Raw genomic sequence first — 19,072 nt, 5'->3', positions numbered from 1 at the left:
GAGGTGACGGGCTCATCTTAGTCCTGTTGTGTGGGAGTAGTTTGAACTGATAAGAGCCGATGAAGTGGACAAGGCCATGGGAGCTGTGAGCTCCACCATCTGTTTATTGGACCCGTGTCCCTCCTGGCTAGTTTCGGCCAGCAGGGAGGTGACACGGAGCTGGGTTCAGGAGATTGTCAATGCTTCTTTGAGGGAGGGGTCCTTTCTGGCTCTCTACAAGGAGGCAGTTGTGCACCCCTTCATCAAAAAGACTTCCCTAGATCCATCTGTATTTAACTACTATCATCCTGTCTCCAACCTTCTCTTTATAGGGAAGGTTGTTGAGAAGGTGATGTCGCTCCAACTCCAATGGACCTTGGATGAAGCTGATTATCTGGGCCCTCAATAGTCAGGATTCAGGCCCATGGTCAGCTATGAAATCACCATTACCCTGACAGATCTTTTACCGTATTTTATTTATATCATCTACGTTTTGCATAGTTTTATCTTTTACTGTTGTAAGATGCTCTGAGTTACCCTTAGGATAAGATGGATCACCAATAAAGTTTGCAAATTAATAAATACACACATAAGCAAATAAATTGAGTTTTGAATGATTTAAATATTCAGTGGATGGGTGGCCATGGATCTCTTCCAATTCATTGAGATCCTAAGCTGTAGATGGTATTAGAAGATGTTGTGGTTGGCTCTGGCCCAGCTCCTGCCCCAAGGAATGTGAAAGTGGATGCAGGGGAAACCTCAACATGTCATAGGCCTGTTTTATTGCCGACAGAGTCAGGTAGTGAAGTTTCCTCAGAAGAAGAAGGTGGGGGTGACTTGGAAGAGGGGGACATGGCAGACAGCCCAGGAAGCCAATCTTCATTATCTTCGGCAGATTCGGATGATGAATTGCTAGACCCACACATGCGTAGAGTTATGCATAGGAGAGAACAACTGAAGAAATATTACAGGCGATAGAGAATCCACCTGTGGTTGGGTGGGGCTCACGTAATTATAGCAGCTGTTAAATTGGCAGCATGCGGGATTAGCAGCGTGGAGATTATCTGATCGTAGTCGATGGGAGTCACAGAGTTTGAGAAAAGAAATCCTTGTAAGCTTTTGCCACGTCTGGAACCAACAGTATTTGTGCCGAACTTCACAGTACTGGTTTATTGCTGATTTATTGCTTGCCTTGTTACCAGACTGTAATCTATTACTGCCTCGTGTATAGCAGAAATCCCTTTGAAATCTAAAAGGGAGTTTTGCTTCTCTTTTGTTGAGATAAAAAACATTTACTGGACTTCTACTGCATGTGTGTGTCTGTTTTGAACCAGTTTCCTTTTCATTGAAGGCTTGTTCTAGAAGCCAGCAGAACAGAAGACCCATTAAGTTTCTTTACAGGGTTATTTGAACCACATGCTCCTTCATCTTATTACCCGAAACACACACACCAAAAGCAGTGGCCCCATAATCCAGATCTAAGTCTGTCTACAAGCCGTGGTTCTTAAACTACCTCACTGCTAATCTTTGTTTAACCAGGACGGGGAATTAGAAACTGTGCCGTTGCCTTGTACAGCCCTCCAGTTACAGCTTATTGAATAGTTCTTTTTATTATTTTTATCAAGTATGTATAGGTAATATACATCAGTGTTTTTCAACCAGTGTGCCGTGGCACACTAGTGTGCCGCGAGACATGGTCAGGTGTGCCGCGAAGCTCAGAGAGAGAAAGAAAGCAAGAGAGAGAGAAAAAAAGAGAACGAAAGCAAGAGAGGGAGAAAGAAAGCAAGAGAGAGAAAGCAAGCAAGAGAGAGAAAGAGCGAGTGAGCGAGAAAGAGAATAAGAGAGAGAGAAAGAAAGCAAGAGAGAGAGAAAGAGAACAAGAGAAAGAAAGCAAGAGAAAGAAAGAGGGAGGGAAGGAGAGAGAAAAAGACATAGAGGGAGGTAAGGAGGGAGAGAAAGAGCAAAAAAGAGAGGAAGGAAGGAAAAGAAAGAGGGAGAGAGAAAGAGGAAGGAAGGGAGAGAGAGAGAATTTTTTTCTCCAAACTTTTTTTAGCGCCCCCCCCCCCCGGCTCAATGTGCCCCAGGGTTTCGTAAATGTAAAAAATGTGCCGCGGCTCAAAAAAGGTTGAAAATCACTGATATACATAGATATACATAAGATGGGTACTGATAAGAGGAAACATTAGGACAGGGAGGGTAGGCATGCTGGTATGCTTATGCACGCTCCTTACTGACCTCTTAGGAATCGGTTGAGGTCAAATAGATTCCAGTTAAATAAAGCATAGCTTTATCTGCACATGAATGAAATCTAAAGAGAATATTTCAGAGGGGCGGATGGAGGAAATATTTTCATTTTAAGCAATTGGGAAAAAGCGAAGAATCAGCACTAAGAAACTTATCATGTACTTATCTTATTAGCCGAGCTCCATCAATTAGCAAAGCCACTCGGCTGCAGCATGGATATGCTTTGAAGTCCAAAACTTTCCATTGTGATCCATACAAAGTTATTTACCCATTGAATAAGAAATGATTAGAATAAATGGTGGTATTCCCCCACCCCCTTAAAAAAGGGAGGAAGTAAGAAAGCACAAGTATATATCTGCAGCTATTCAAGGGGTTAGCAAATCATAGTTTGGTTTTATCGCAGCAGTACCAAAGGTAAGATTCAGCTTTGCTCGGGTGCAGATTTAATTGGTGATGTGCTTATTTATACCATAAATATACAGAAGAAAATGAGAGAGTAAACTTATATTCTAAATTAGAGGGGGAAATGTAAGCTGTTTTTTTTATGTCATTTCTGTATTATAACTATTTATTTATTTGGTTGGATTTCTATGCTGCCCTTCTCCGCAGACTCAGGGCGGCTTACAACAATAACAATAAAATACTACAATATGACGAGTGAAACCCAACCTAACACTAAAACTAGTAATTAAAACCCCCATAATATAAAAAAGCATTCATTCAACAACAGTCACACAATCATATCTATGGCTGGAGCAAGATGTTAAGCTCAATGGCCCCAGCCTGCCGACAAAGGTAAGTTTTTAAATCCTTACAAAAGGCCTGGAGGGTTATAATTTTTACAATTGTTATTCATTTGAATTGATATTCATTTGCCTGAATATATTAGAGAAAAATACTAGAACAAGAATTTAGAAACATAGAAGACTGACGGCAGAAAAAGACCTCATGATCCATCTAGTCTGCCCTTATACTATTTTTTGTATTTTATCTTAGGATGGATATATGTTTATCCCAGGCATGTTTAAATTCAGTTACTGTGGATTTACCAACCACGTCTGCTGGAAGTTTGTTCCAAGGATCTACTACTCTTTCAGTAAAATAATATTTTCTTATGTTGCTTTTGATCTTTCCCCCAACTAACGTCAGATTGTGTCCCCTTGTTCTTGTGTTCACTTTCCTATTAAAAACACTTCCCTCCTGAACCTTATTTAACCCTTTGACATATTTAAATGTTTCGATCATGTCCCCCCTTTTCCTTCTGTCCTCCAGACTATACAGATTGAGTTCATTAAGTCTTTCCTGATACGTTGTATGCTTAAGACCTTCCACCATTCTTGTAGCCCGTCTTTGGACCTGTTCCATTTTGTCAATATCTTTTTGTAGGTGAGGTCTCCAGAACTGAATTTGGGAGTGCAGTTGCGGTGTTTCCAGATAATAGTGGACCACACGTTCCAGGATCTATGAACACTGGCTTGGCTTAAACTTTCCTACCTTTCATGGGGAAAAAATTGCTTTTTTTAAATGAGGAGCATTTCCCATTATAAATATAGGATATTCTTTAAAAAATAATGTCACAAAGAGTTTAAAGAACCGTTAAGATAATAGTATTGCTAGGGTAGAGGTACATTTCAATTGATCTTAACATATCGAATAACTCGGCATATGAAATAATGTTATGTACTCAGGTGGGTCTTCCAGGTACATCAGACATGGAATCTTTTGTGAAAAATCAAAAGAAAAGATATTCTGAACGGCTAATGACTCTGATTTCCAACTCTTCATTGCAGGCAATCGGTTTCCAGAAAAACAATGAGAAAAATAATCCTGTGCGTTCTTGCTGTATTGCTTTGGTCACAAGGTAAGTTATCAGTCATGATCACTCAACACTGATTATTCTTCTTTGGTCCCTTCCTCTTAAAATTCAGAAGTCCTAGAAAGGTCTTTCTCTCTCTCAACTCTCTCTCTCCACTTCGTTCTTTCTCTCTCCCCCCCACTCTCTGTCTCTCTATTTATTTCTCTCCCTTTCCCTCCTCCTTCTCTCTTTCTCTTCCCCCCTTCTCTCTCTCTGTCTCTTTCTTTCTTTCTTTCTTTCTCTGTCTCTCATATCACTCCCCACTCTTTCTCCCTTCTCTCTCTCTCTCTCTGACATCTCCCCCCCTCTGCCTTTCTCTCTCTTCCCCTATCTTTCTCTCCCCTCCGTTCTCTCTTTCTCTCCTCTTTCATCTCTCTCTCTCATATCTCCTGCCCTTTCTCTTTCTTTATTCTCTCTCACCCCATCTCATTCTTTCCCTCTCTCATCTCTCTTTCTGCCTCTCTCATCTTTCCTTCTCTTTGACCTCTCTCTCTCCCCCTCTATCTTTCTCTCTCTCCTCCTGCTCTCTCATCTTTCTCATTCCCTCCCTCTGTCTTTCTCTCTCATCTTTCTTTCTCTATCACATCTTGCTCTTTCACATCTCTCTCTTTTTCTCTCTCTTCCCTCTATCTTTTTCTGCCCCTCCCTCTGTCTTTCTCTCTCATCTCTTTCTCTCTTTGACATCTCTCTCCCACTCATTTCTCTATCTGTCTGTCTGTCTATCTGTCTGCCTGTCTCTCATTCTGATTCTCTGGCACTCTCTGGGTCTTGCGGGCACTCCTTCGGCATTTGTTGGTGCTGGATGCATCTCAGTCACTTGGGGTGATGCATGACCTGGATGTAGTTGAGGTTGTATTTAAACCTATTTTTAAAAGTTCACTAGGGATAGAAGGAGGGTCGGCTGGTGTTTTTAGACTCGTTGATCCCAAAATTCCAAACAGCTGAAAAGCAGTTAACAAACAACTGCGCTGTAGACCACCAAAATTTCCGTAGACCCCTAGTTGGTTACCTGTGGTTTAAATAATAATAAAAGCAAAAGCATTGTCCTGCAGGAACAATTCTTATCATTAATTTCAACCACTTATTTCAAATCCATGTGGATTTTTATTCCATTTATAAGTTTCTTAATCAAGATTCTAATCATCCTTTTTTCTGTGTATTAATTTTTTTAAAAAAATATTCTTAAACCTGTATTTAAAAGGATAGAAGGAGGCTCTGCTGGTGTTTTTAGACTTGTTGACCCCAAACTTCCAAACAGCTGAAAAGTTTGAGCAAGATGGCTATTTTCTCTCTTCCCATAGTCATAAACCTGCCAGAGAACACTGTTTTGTAGTTCTCTTGTAAGGAGCAATTGTCTGAAGAACTTCTGGGTAATCTAAAGTCCTCTTCTTTTCTGGAGTGAAACTACAAGCAGCCATCCACTCACCGGTTTTTCATTCTGCCAGGATCAACAGTTCCATTTTTAGTGGAGTTGTGTTCCATTTGCCATGTTTCCCAGAGGTCTGAATTCTCAAACCTTATTGAATTTGAAATTGAGCCATAGAACTGGAACTTTCCAAAATCTTTGATGCAAATAATTTTGGGAGATTGAGTTGCTATTTTTCCTCTTCTCTTTCAGCTGTGGATGCTCTGGTATGTTATTATTGTCCCTATGGAGGAGGTTGTACCAGCACAACTACCTGTACTGGAAATGACGACCAATGTATGACCATATTGTTTGAAGGATTTGGTAAGTATAATAGTGTGAAAAAATAATTACCGGTATATTTAGTTCTTTAAGGGATTTTTTTTTGGGGGTGGGGGGGGAGGTTCAATGAGTTTTTAAAATGCTATGGAGAATCAGTTGGGAGAAAATTCCAAGCCTCAATTCAACTCAATCCAATGTCATTTCTGAACATAAATTCAATCTCAAATGTAAACTAATCAATGCAAGAAGTATAATCAACAAGTTGTCTGAATTCCTCCTCCTACTTGACACCAGCATATTTGACATAATCTTTGTTTGTGAAACATGGCTGAATACATCCTATCCTGACTCCATCATCACACTAAGTAACTACCTTGTTTTCCGGTCTGACCGTGAACCCCGCAGAGGAGGTGGTGTAGCTATATTAGATTAGATTAGATTAGATTTATTGGATTTATATGCCGCCCCTCTCCGCAAACTCGGGGCGGCTCACAACAATAATAAAACAATAGTACATAATAAAAATCCAATGCCCACCAATCTAATTACAATTTAAAATTAGTAATTTCCTAAAACAATCCCAATATATATAAAAAAACAGGCACACAGTCAATCAATCAACAACACAACATGGGCAAGGGGGAGGTGTTTCAGTTCCCCCATGCCTGATGGCAGAGGTGGGTCTTAAGGAGTTTACGAAAGGCAGGGAGGGTGGGGGCAATCCTTATCTCAGGGGGGAGCTGGTTCCAGAGGGTCGGGGCCCCCACAGAGAAGGCTCTTCCCCTGGGTCCCGCCAGACGACATTGTTTAGTCAACAGGACCCGAAGAAGGCCGACTCTGTGGGACCTAACCGGTCGCTGGGATTCATGCGGCAGGAGGCGGTCCTATAAAAATTCACTCAATCTAAAAAACATCCAATTTGCACATGATCTTATCCTTCCTGAAACCATTATATGTGATCTTTCCCTCAATACCACACTCCGCTTCCTACTTTGCTACAGAGCTCCAGACTATGACATTACGCATGCAACAAAATTAACCTCCCTACTAACATGGGTAACCTCCTGCCCCTACCCCATTATCTTCCTTGGCAACCTCAACCTACCACACATCAACTGGACCTTAAACGAATGCTCCACAGAACCTATACATACTGCCCTTTACAACGACGTTACCAGCTTGGGACTTGACCAATTAGTATCAAACAATACCAGACTCAACAGCTGTCTTGACCTCATATTCTGTAATAGCAAAAGCGCTATCTATGGACTGCATATAAAAGAACCCTTCTCCAACAGCGATCATAGTATGATTAACTTCAACCTCAATCTACACCATCCTGACACTCACCTGAATAACATGACACCTAAGTACAATTTTAGGAAAGCCAACAATGAACTCATAGATGCCAATCTCTCAATTCTTAACTGGCAACCTTTGCTCTCTAACTGCAACACCATTGATGATCTCTACAACCCGTTCTTACTCCAAATTAAAAGACTTATCGGACTACCTGTACCACTCACTTCATCCAGAGTTAAAAGAAAAAATAACTTACCTGTCTTGATAAAGAAACTGCAAACCAAAACAAGATCTCTCTGGTGTAAAAGCAAAAAAGGCCAAGTAACCAACTTCAAAAGCCGCTACAAAAGCATATGCACTGGAGTTGCTAAACACCTCTTTCTAAGGCAACCTTGGTGGAATACATGTAGTCACCTGCTGGATGTTCCCACAAATAGATGAGTCAAATAAACGACCTTCAAACATGGAACATTAGGACCGTTGGCTTGAATTTGAAATGAACTCAGTATGTTAACCAATTTCACAAATTAAAAAGAAAAAAAAATCATCAATATGATGATTGAATTTTCACCCAGGAGTGGTTGCAGAATACATTGTTTTCTGAGTCCTGATCGTTACTAACTCTAAGACATATCTAAGACATAGCCTTCACCTCAAGAGGCCCAGGAGTCCTGGGATGGATTTTATTTCTCTCTGAACCCAGGTCAGTGATGGTGAACCTTTTTTCCCCTTAAGTGCCAAAAGTGTGTGTGCACACACTATTGCACTTGTGCAAATGCACACACCCATAATTCAATGCCTGGGGAGGGTGAAAATTGTCTCTCCTGCCCACCCGTAGGCCCTCTGAAATGGCTTGTTTCCCAACTTCTGGTGGGCCCGGTAGGCCCATTTTTCACCCTCCCCAGGCTCACCCTCCCTGGAGCCTGGCAAAGGTAAAAATGCTAGGGCAACAGCTTGCGTGCCGACAGATATGGCTCTGCATGCCACCTATGGCACCCGTGCTATAGGTTTGCCATCACTGACCTAGGCAATAGGTTATTATCATTGTTATTGAGGCAGCCATGGCCCAGGGATTGTTTGGACCAGGATGAACTTTTCAGGACTGAAAGAATCCTAGGATATGTACTGTAGTTTCCACTGTTCATCAAAATGTACATTATTGTCTCAAGTATCCAAACAAACAGAACTGGCTAGATTAATCTGGACCCTGGAACAAAGGCAAACCAACCGACATTGTTTCGTTGACAGGACCCGGAGAAGGCCCACTCTGTGGGACCTAACTGGTCGCTGAGATTTGTGCGGCAGAAGGCGGTCCCGTAGATATTCTGGTCCGATGCCATGAAGGGCTTTATAGGTCATAACCAACACTTTGAATTGTGACCAGAAACTGATCGGCAACCAATGCAGACTGCGGAGTGTTGGTGTAACATAGGCATACCTAGGGAAGCCCATGATTGCTCTCGCAGCTGCATTCTGCACAATTTGAAGTTTCCGAACACTCTTCAAAGGTAGCCCCATGTAGAGAGCGTTACAGTAGTCGAGCCTCGAGGTGATGAGGGCATGACTGACTGTGAGCAGTGACTCCCGGTCCAGATAGGGCTGCAACTGGTGCACCAGGCAAACCTGGGCAAACGCCCCCCTCGTCACAGCTGAAAAATGTTTCTCTAATGTGAGCTGTGGATCGAGGAGGATGCCCAAGTTGCGGACCCACTCTGAGGGGGTCAATGACTCCCCCCCCCCAGGGTGATGGACGGACAGATAGAATTGTCCCTGGGAGGCAAAACCCACAGCCACTCTGTCTTATCAGGGTTGAGTTTGAGTCTGTTGACACCCATCCAGACTCCAACAGCCTCCAGGCACCGGCACATCACATCCACTGCTTGGTTGACTGGACAAGGGGTGGAGATGTAAAGCTGGGTATCATCTGTATATTGATGATACCTCACTCCATGCCCTTGGATGATCTCACCCAACGGTTTCATGTAGATATTAAATAGCAGGGGGGAGAGGGCCGACCCCTGAGGCACTCCACAAGGGAGAAACCTAGAGGTCGACTTCTGACCCCCTACTAACACCAACTGCGACCGACCAGAGAGGTAGGAGGAGAACCACTGAAGAACAGTGCCTCCCACTCCCAACCCCTCCAGCCAGCGCAGAAGGATACCATGGTTGATACCTAAATATTGCTGAAGAACAACGAGGGACAATTCTTTATCAACATTTTTATACAGTGTTACTCATTACTTCAAGTTCCGGGTCCTCTACAAGACTTTGATTATGGAGCAAGCAAAATGCTTAAAAATGGGATTGCCATCACATTACCAGACAATCTGCTTGACTTTTTGGATACTAGAGTTGTTTTCAGGGGAGCAGGTTGGTCACTTTCAGATCTCACCACCTTGCCCCAATCTCAGTCTTGCCGTTTATGTGAAACATGTTTTTAACATGAAAAAGAAAAAACAAGAATTTTGAATAATGTGGATGTGCTGCATGCCTGGCCCAGCTTCCAAAATGAAAAAAGGGTAATCTACAGCAGTGTTTCCCAACCTTGGCAACTTGAAGATATTTGGACTTCAACTCCCAGAATTCCCCAGCCAGCATTTGCTGGCTGGGGAATTCTGGGAGTTGAAGTCCAGATATCTTCAAGTTGCCAAGATTGGGAAACACTGATCTACAGTATCTAGGAGCTTCAATTGTTACCAAAGGACAATATTGGTCAAGTGGAAGAATTTTTCCATACTCAACCACAAGGTCTTTTTTTTTCTCCCTGTAGGTTTCCAGCCAGCAAGCTATGCCCAAAGATGCGGCTCTCTGTATCAGTGTGAACTTCTGAATTCAGTGGAAGGAGTTACTGCCGCATGTTGTGACTATGACAGCTGCAACAATTAGTGTTCACTTTCAACTGAGGACTTATCTGTGGCATCATTGGCCTCCACTGATTGCACTGGATATGATTTGTCTGAAATTGAAGATTGATTTGTAATGTGCTACCCAATAATATTCTTAATCCGTCCTATATGAATCAAAAAATAAATAAAACACGATATCTTGCATTATGTACTGTGAATTGTCTCTGTCTATCCCGTGTCTATTCCAAATCAGTGTTTTGGGAGTTTTCTCAGGTACTGATAATGTTGCCAAAAAGTTACCACAAGTGTATATATTTATTTATTTATTCATTCATTCATTTGTCCAATACACAATACATATGGAAGAGAATAAACATGAAGTAATATATATAAAGATAATATGTAAAAATAGAGGAGAAGATATATATGAAGGGAAGAAAATATATATAATATATGAGATAAAGGAAAGACAATTGGACAGGGGACGAAAGGCACACTAGTGCACTTATGTACGCCCCTTACTGGCCTCTTAGGAACCTGGAGAGGTCAATCGTGGAGAGTCTAAAGGAGAAATGTTGGGGGTTAGGGGTTGACACTATTGAGTCCGTTAATGAGTTCCACACTTTGACAACTCGATTGTTAAAGTCATATTTTTTTACAGTCAAGTTTGGAGCGGTTAATATTAATATTATCTGTTGCGTGCCCTTGTGTTGTTGCGGTTGAAGCTGAAGTAGTCATTGACCGGTAGGACGTTGCAGCATATGATCTTGTGGGCAATACTTAAATTGTGTTTTAGGCACCGTAGTTCTAAGCTTTCTAGACCCAGGATTGTGCGTCTGTTTTCGTAGGGTATTTTGTTTCGATATGCCAGAACATCACAACACTATGCCAGTTGTCAACGTCCAGATGTAAAGGAAAAGAAGGGCCTTAACACTATTTCACAGCAATGTACACACGCTTATCTTCATTATTTTTCTTAATGTTTGTTGTTTCAAACTTCAACAGTTAGTTAGCAGATTTTTGGGAGGCCCTTTTAGATGATATCTTCAAGTGCCAATTCAGTCTACCATAAATTGTCTTTCACTTACCATTTTAGTGAGGATGCGGAGCCAACCTGGCGTGTAAAACCAATCACTGGCTGGGCCCAGAAGGGGATGTTCCTTTCTCAAATCTGTTCCCTTCTAGAAACTGAGTTTGGGATAATTTAAATATTCAATGGAATATTTAAATTGCCCATTGTCATCAGTGAGTCATTGATGGTTCTCGGAGACGCCACTCCTCAGATAACTGGATATTAAATCCTATATATAAAGTTGTACCTTTAAACATAGGCAACAATTAGCATTATCTCTTGTGTACTGCCTTCCTTGCTGCTCTCCATTATCTGTGGCTGACCTGATAGATTCCATGACTGTTAATTTATGGAGATTTCTAGTTCTTGTTAGGCAACTTTGAATCAAAGGCCAGCTCAGAGATCGATCAACTATAAACCTATCCATGAAGGGCAGCAAAAAAATTTATTACCACACTGTGGGCGTGGCTTATTTTGTGGCTGTGGCTTGCCGGCCTGTAACTGGATAGGTAGGAGTGGCTTGAAGGTCATGTGACTGAATGGTCATGTGACTGAGTGGGCATTGCCAACTTGACATCAGTTATGCACACTCAGTCACATGACCTCCCATTTTCAACAGTGGTGAAACATTTTGAATCTCTGATGGAAGAGTGGGGGAGAGGGGGAAAACTGTAAAAAATAGATCACCGGAAGATTTAGGCTGTGGAAAAGCCATAAATTTCCCAGAAGGAATTGAATCATTCAACTCCCGCGATTGCTTTGGGAGGGAAAATTGAGGAGCATCTCCCCCTCCCCTCCTTGGGCGACTGGAGCCTTGGAGCAACTTCTGGTCTTTATGAAGTAAAGAAAAACTTGTGAGTGCAAGGCAATTACATTCTTGCACTGATGTGCAGATTTTGGGGAGTTGCTCCAAGGCTGCAATCGCCCAGGGAGGCTGCATTTGTATGGACACACTGGGCAAACCACCACTTTTCCTAGCAGCAACTCCACACCTGATCCCTCTTCCCCTTATCAGTTCTCACTGGCAGCGCCACTCCACAGGGTGCACAATCCACCCCACCCCACCTTCCTATCCCTTCTTGTTCTTCTTCTTTACCAGTCGCTAGCACTAAAAACATTCTGTCTTAAGCAAAACCACCACAACGGAGGGAAGTCACAAGGGTAAGGCTCCCAGCAGCTCTTGGGCAGCTCTTGGGTGAAAAGGCAAAAACAACAACAACAACAACACAGTGTTCCACCACATCCCCCCAGCTGCCCACCCAGATTTCTAGTTCCTGTTCAGCAACATTGAATCAAAGGCCAGTTCAGAGATTGATCACCATATTGTCATCCCCAAACCCCCAACACTTTACCCTTAGATTATCCACGGTTGACCTATCCAGATTCCTAAGAGGTCAGTAAGGGGCGAGTACAAGTGCACTAGAGTGCCTTCTGTCCCCTGTCCTATTGCTCTCCTATATCTCCTATTCCTTTCTTCTATTCCTATATCTCTTCTTCTATTCTTCCATTGATATGTCCTATTACTATATCTTCTCTTCTATTCTTTCTTGGATATATTTTACTATGAGTATCTCCTCTATAACCTTCATCATGTATTTTACTATGTGTATATAGATATATACCCACTGAAACCCTCATTGTGTATTGGAAAAAATAAATAAATAAATGAATGAAATAAATAAATAAATAAATGAACGAACGAACAAATAATAATAATAATAAAATTAGCAGGGATCACCTAGATCTGTTCCCCCCCCACACTTGGGGCACTTACAACATGACTTGGCATTGGAGGAAAGTATCATCAGTTATGGCTATGGATTTGCTTGTCCACAGTTCGGCAGAGTCCTTTGCTGCGGCCTGGAATACGGCAGCGGCCAGGGCTCTAGACCGGATTGCACCTTTGCAACCTCTCTGTGGCAGTAGACCCTGGAGATCTTCTTGGTTCACTGAAGACCTCCAGGGGATGAAACACCAGAAGAGATGTCTAGAGAAGGGTTGGAGGAAAAGTAAATCTGAATCTGACGGAACACTTGTAACAGCTCATATTGAGACTTCTAAATGACGCTCAGGATGACAAGATGCGCGTATCATGTTGCCTTGATTGCATCTGCGGAATCCCGCCCAGCTGGCCTGTATAGGGTGACTTGCTCCCTCCTTAATTGGGGTGGTGGTGATGAGCCCTTGCAGGGTAGTGCTGAGGATTTTAGTAAGTTTTTCACGGATATAATCACCCAGATCCGGAATGATCTTGACTCCAACTGGAACACAGTGTCAGCTGACAACGAGTCAGTCGAGGTGACAGGGGCTCATCTTAGTCCTGTTGTGTGGGAGGAGTTAGACCTGATAATGCCTGATGAAGTGGAGCTGTGAGCTCCGCCACTTGTTTATTGGACCCATGTCCCTCCTGGCTAGTTTCAGCCAGCAGGGAGGTGACATGGAGCTGGGTTCAGGAGATTGTCAATGCTTCTTTGAGGGAGGGGTCCTTTCTGGCTCTCTACAAGGAGGCGCTCCCTCCTCAAAAAGCCTTCCCTGGATCCAGCTGTATTTAACTACTATCATGCTGTCTCCAACCTTCTCTTTGTAGGGAAGGTTGTTGAGAAGGTGGTGTCACTCCAACTCCAACGGTCCTTGGATGAAGCCATTTATCTGGGCCCTCTACAGTCAGGATTCAGGCCCGTTAGTTTTTCTCATTTAGCCAAGAAACTACTAAACCTCCTCCCATTATGCTGCATGGAAGCCATGTTGCCTGCTTTCAATCACCATCCACTAACAACCATGATGCACAACTCTTCTGACTCTGGAGCAAGCTCTCACTGGGTATCTCTCCTCTCTGGTTTCTCAAGTCTCTCTAGCCATCTCTCTGCACTGGGTCCATGACCTATTAGAGTGCAAACGGTGTGACTATTTTGAGACAACCCAGCAGCAAAAAAACGGTAAACAGAGGTTTGTCTTTCAAACACTGGTTTATATACAAGGAATATATACAAAGGCAAAGTCAGGCAATCAGTCATCCACTATTGCATGGAAGCACCCATGGAGAGAGAGATATGCCCTAACAAGGTCTCTCTTATATTACAGCCTCTTAAACTGGTAGCAGTCAAATAAATCTGTTGCCTGGGCATAGCTAGGGAAGCCCATGATTGCTCTCGCAGCTGCATTCTGCACGATCTGAAGTTTCCGAACACTCTTCAAAGGTAGCCCCATGTAGAGAGCATTACAGTAGTCGAACCTCGAGGTGATGAGGGCATGAGTGACTGTGAGCAGTGACTCCCGGTCCAAATAGGGCCGCAACTGGTGCACCAGGCGACCCTGGGCAAACACCCTCCTTGCCACAGCTGAAAGATGGTGCTCTAATGTTAGCTGTGGATCGAGGAGGATGCCCAAGTTGCGGACCCTCTCTGAGGGGGTCAATAATCCCCCCCCCAGGGTAATGGATGGACAGATGGAATTGTCCTTGGGAGGCAAAACCCTGACTGGACAGGGGGTGGAGATGCATAACTGGGTATCATCATGCCCTTGGATGATCTCACCCAGTGGTTTCATGTAGATATTAAATAGTAGGGGGGAGAGGATCGACCCCTGAGGTACCCCACAAGGGAGAGACCTAGAAGTCGACCTCTGACCCACTACTAATACCGACTGCGACCGACTGGAGAGGTAGGAGGAGAACCACTGAAGAACAGTGCCTCTCACTCCCAACCCCTCCAGCCGACGCAGAAGAATACCATGGTCGATGGTATCGAAAGTCGCTGAGAGGTCAAGAAGCACCAGGACAGGGGAGAAGCCCCTGTCCCGGGCCCGCCAGATATCATCCATCAGTGTGACCAAAGAAGTTTCCGTGCTGTAACCAGGCCTGAATCCTGACTGCTGAGGGCCTAGATAATTGGCTTCTTCCAAGGACCACTGGAGCTGGAGCAACACCACCTTCTCAACAACCTTCCCCATAAAGAAAAGGTTGGAGACTGGATGATAGTTATTAAGCACGGCTGGGTCCATGGAAGACTTCTTGAGGAGGGGATGCACAAGTGTCTCCTTGTAGTGAGCTAGGAAGCCCCCCCCCCTCAAAGAAGCATTGACAATCTCCTGGACCCAGCTCCGTGTCACCTCTCTGCTGGCCGAAACCAACCAAGAGGGACACGGATCCAGTAAATAGGTGGCGGAACTCACAGCTCCAATGACCTTGTCCACTTCATCAGGTGTCACCAGGTCAAACTCCTCCCAGACAGATGGACAAAGATGGGCCCCAGTCACCTCGACTGACTTGTTGTCAGCTGACACTGCAGTCCAATCGGAGTCAAGGTCCGCCCGGATCTGAGCGACTTTATCAGCGAAAAACGAGTTAAATTCCTTGTCACTTCTCTGCAAGGGCTCCCCAGCCCCTCCCTGATTAAGAAGGGAACAGGTCACCCTGAACAGAGCGGCTGGGAGGGATTCCACTGATGCAATCAAGGCGGCATGATACTCGCATCTTGCCACCTTGAGCGCCACTTTGTAAGTCTTAATATGAGCTCTTACAAGTGTTCAATCGCTTCTCTAGATGTCTCTTCTGGAGTTTGAACACCCAGAGTTCCTCAGTAAACCAAGGAGCCCTCTGGGGTCTAGTGCCAGAGAGAGGTCGCAACGGCACAATCCGGTCAAGAGTCTCTGTCGCAGCCTTGTTCCAGGCCACGGCAAGAGACTCTGCTGAACTGTGTACGAGAGAATCTGGTAAACCCCCAAGCACCCTCTGAAAGCCCTGTGGGTCTACCAGGCATCTGGGATGGAACCACCTAGTCGGTTCCACCTCCCTGCGGGGAAGGATTGGAGCCTCGTAGTCAAGCCGTATAACATTGTTTATATACATAAGATGGGTACTGATACATTAGGACAGGGATGGTAGGCACGCTGGTGTGGTTATGCACGCCCCTTAGTGACTTCTTAGGAATCAGATGAGGTCAAATAGATCCTAGTTAAATAAAGCACAGCTTTATGTGTTTGCACATGAATTATATCTAAAGAGGAAATGGCCATAGGATATATATTTAACAGGTTGTCAAATATTTAGAATATTTCAGAGGGGCAGATGGAGGAAATAGTTTCATTTTAAGCAACTGGGAACAAGCAAAGAATCAGCAGTAAGGAACTTATCATATACTTATCAGCTGAGCTCCATCAATAAACAAAGCCACTTGGCTGCATCATGGATACGTTTTAAAGTCCAAAGCCTTGCATTGTGATCCATGTAAAGTTATTTACCCTTTGAATAAGAAATGTTTATATCTTTCTATTATCACTCCTACAACAGAATTATTGCAGAATAAGTGGTGGTATTCCCTGCCCCCTTAAAAAAGGGAGGAAGTAAGAAAGCACATATATATATATATATATTCGCAGCTATACAAAGGGCTAGCAAATGATAGCTCGGTTTTATCTCAGCCGTATCAGAGGTAAGATCCAGCTTTTCTCGGGTGTAGCTTTAATTGATGATGTGCTTATTTATATACCATAAATACATAGAAGAAAATTCTTATTGAGAGGGGATCTTATATTCTAAATTAGAGGGGGAAATACAATCTTAGTAAGCCCAAGAAAACAATGTTTTTTATGTTCTTTCTGTATTATAAATATTACAATTGTTATTAATTTGAATTTATATTTATACATTCAAATTAATTAATTAATTAATTAATTCATTCACTCATTAATTCAAATGTATATTTATAATACTGGCTAGGCTTAAACTTTCCTCCCTTTCATGTAGAAAAAGAGGGTCTTTTTATGAGGAGCATTTCCCATTATAAATATAGGGAATTCTTAAAACATAATGTGACAAAGAGTTTAAAGCACTGTTAAGATAGTAGTATTGCTAGGATAGAGATACATTTTAATTGATATTAATATATCAAATATCTCGGCATATGAAATAATGTTATGTACTTAGGTGGGTCTTCCAGGTTCATCGGACATGGGATCTTTTGTGAAAAATCAAAAGAAAAGATATTCTGAATGGCTAATGACTCTGATTTCCAACTCTTCATTGCAGGCAATCGGTTTCCAGAAAAACAATGAGAAAAATAATCTTGTGCGTTCTTGCTGTAATACTTTGGTCACAAGGTAAGTTATCAGTCATGATCACTCAACATTGATTATTCTTCTTTCCCAGACGTGGTCCCTTCCTCTTAAAACTCAGAGGTCCTAGAGGGATCTTTCTCTCTCTCTTTCTCTCATCTCTCCCTCTGGGGAGAGAGGTCTTTCTCTCTCTCCCCCACTCTGTCACTCTATTTCTTTCTCTTCCTCCCTCCATCTTTCTCTCTCCTCTCTTTCTTTCTCTCTCTTCCATCTCTCTCCTCACTCTCCCTCCCTTTCTCTCCCATCTGTTTCTCTCTCTCTGACATCTCTCTCCCCTCTGTCTTTCTCTCTCTCCCCCCTCTCTCATCTCTCTTTCCCATCTCACCCTCCCTTTGCCTCTCTCTCTTTCTCTCATCTTTCTCTTTCTCTGACCTCTTTTTCTCTCTCCTCCCTCTCTCTCATCTCTCTCCCCCTGCCTTTCTCTCTTATCTCTTTCTCTCGATGACATCTCTCTCCCTCCCTTTCTCTTTCTTTTTCTCACCTCTCTCTCCCCCTCTCTCATTCTTTCCCTCTCTCATCTCTCTTTCTGTGTCTCTCTCTCATCTTCCTCTTTGACATCTCTCTTTCTCTCTCCCTCCCCTATATTTTTCTCTCCTTTGTCTCTCTTCTCTGTTTTTTCTCTCATCTCTTTCTGACATCTCTCTCCCACTCCTTTCTCTGTCTGTCTGTCTGTCTCTAATTCTGATTCTTTGGAGCTCTCTAGGTCTTGTGACCACTCCTTCGGCCTTTTTTGGTGCTGGCGCATCTCAGTCACTTGGGGAGATGCATGACCTGGTATCCGTCCCGACACTCACCTGATCCAATGCTTCACATTGTAAAAGGCTCCAAGAGGAGAATGGGATGCCGTCTCCTCCATTGTGAAACAAACTAAATTTAACTGCACTGAAAAGCAGTGGGCAGCCCATCCAGGGGCCAACAGCAGTGACAGAGAGAAACAGCCAGGTCGGGGCAATGTCTCAGGGCTGAAAATAAACCACATGTCTCCCTGAGAGATCAAGGTGCACAGGCCTGGAAGAAATGCCTGTGAGACCCAGCAAGAGATGAAGCTTCACTCCCGCTCTGGAATTTGGAGCAAATCTCCATCTCTCGCCCTTCCCTTCTCAGGCCTGGTGAGGAGTGGGAGGGGAGGGCAAGGGGTGGGCCAGTCCCTGGTGTGTTCAGGAAGTCACAGCAGGGGGAGAAACAAGCCACAGGTTGCTAAGATCTGTTGCTTCGGCCTGCCAGTACCGCCCCCCCAACCCTCTTGCACCATTACTTCCTTCTGGCCAGTGAGGGCTATGCTGCAAAGTTGCAATTTTCACATAGCTCCCTCTAGGGTGGAAATTTCCAACCCCAACGTGAGTTGCCTGGCCAATCCCATATTCTCGAACTCTAGTTGGCAAGCCAAAGTCTCTATCTTGCCATCCTCTAGGCACCTAGCCAAGTTGTTCCTTAAGCACATTTACAGATTACATGGAGTCCCAAGGAGAATCATCTCTGATCGGGGGTGTACAGTTCAGTGCAAAGTTCTAGAGGGAGTTTCTGTGGGCCATTGTATCCACACAGGGACTTAGCTCAGCTTGCCATCCTCGCAGTAATGGAGCAGTAGAGAAAGCCAATGCTACAGTGGAATTGTACCTCAGATACTATGTGTTTATTGGAATGCTGATACTAGTCACAGGACTGGCCATTAGTCATCCCAGAACAGCAACTCCACCTGGATGCGCTGCAGACCACCAAAATTTTCTCAAAGGCCACCAGTGGTCCGTAGACCTCTAGTTGGCTACCTGTGGTTTAAATAACAATAAAAGCAAAAGCATTGTCATGCAGGCACAATTCTTATCATTAATTTCAATCACTTATTTCAAATCCATGTGGATTTTTATTCCATTTATAAGTTTCTTAATCAAAATTCTAATCATCCTTCTTGCTGTGTATTAATAATTTTTTTTTAAAAAAAATTCTTAAACCTGTATTTAAAAGGATAGAAGGAG

This window comes from Erythrolamprus reginae, chromosome 1, assembly GCF_031021105.1.
Source record: "Erythrolamprus reginae isolate rEryReg1 chromosome 1, rEryReg1.hap1, whole genome shotgun sequence".
NCBI lineage: Eukaryota > Metazoa > Chordata > Lepidosauria > Squamata > Dipsadidae > Erythrolamprus > Erythrolamprus reginae.
The sequence above is the reverse complement of the archived record's forward strand: the minus strand, read 5'-3'. Positions refer to the sequence as shown.